Here is a 1,000-nt window from a genome sequence, read left to right as displayed (position 1 = left end):
GTTGATTTTGTATCCTGCTAGTGTGCCGACTTCATTTAATAAATCCACAGGTTTTTGGTAGAGACTTTAGGTTTTGCTATGTACAAGATCATGCCATCTGGGAATAATGACAATTTTACTTTCTCCTTTCTGATTTAGATGCCTTTCATTATCTCCTCTAGTCTGATTGCTGAAATTAGAACTTCCAGTTCTATGTAGAAAGGCGGACACCCCTGTCTTGTTCCTGTTTTTAAAGGAAACACTTGTTTTTTTTTTAGTTTTTGCCATCGCATATGGTGTTGGCTGTAGGTTTGTCATATATGGCTTTTATTATCTTTTATTAACTTGAGGTATGATCCTTTTATTCCTGCATCACTGAGAATTTTTTTTTAATAAAAACGAATGTTCAATTTTGTTGAATGCATTTTCTGCATCCATTGATATGATTATCTGTTATTTATTCTTCATTATGTTTATGTGATGTGTCACATTTATTGATTTGTAAATGTTGTACCAACCTTGCATTCCTAGAATAAATCCTACTTGGTCATGGTGTATGATCTTTTTAATATGTTGCTAGATTTTATTTGCTAATATTTTGTTGAGGATTTTCTCAGGGAATCAGCAAGGCTGAGTGAACAGGACTGAGTGAACAGTGTAAGTCATGCTGATGGAAACTCAGATATAGCTGCTAGTCAGCTCTGAGATAGGGGATGCCCCGTCACAGGAACAATGACCCCTGCATCAGGGATAGTGGCCTGTAATTTTATTTCTTTGTAGTGTTGTTATCTGTTTTGGAATTAGGATAATGCCAGCCTCGTAAAAAGAACTTGGAAGTATTTCTTCCTTTTCAATTTTTGGGAATAGTTTGAGGAGGATTGGTGTTAGTCCTTTGAATGTTTGGTAAAAGTCTCCTGTGAAGCCATCAGGTCCAGGACTTTTCTGGGGATTTTTTATTACTGCTTCTGTATTATTAGTTGTTATCAGTCTTTCCAGGTTTTCTGATTCTTCCTGACTATGT

This window comes from Cnephaeus nilssonii (assembly GCF_951640355.1).
Source record: "Cnephaeus nilssonii genome assembly, chromosome: X".
Classification (NCBI taxonomy): domain Eukaryota; kingdom Metazoa; phylum Chordata; class Mammalia; order Chiroptera; family Vespertilionidae; genus Cnephaeus; species Cnephaeus nilssonii.
Note: the sequence above shows the minus strand (reverse complement) of the source record.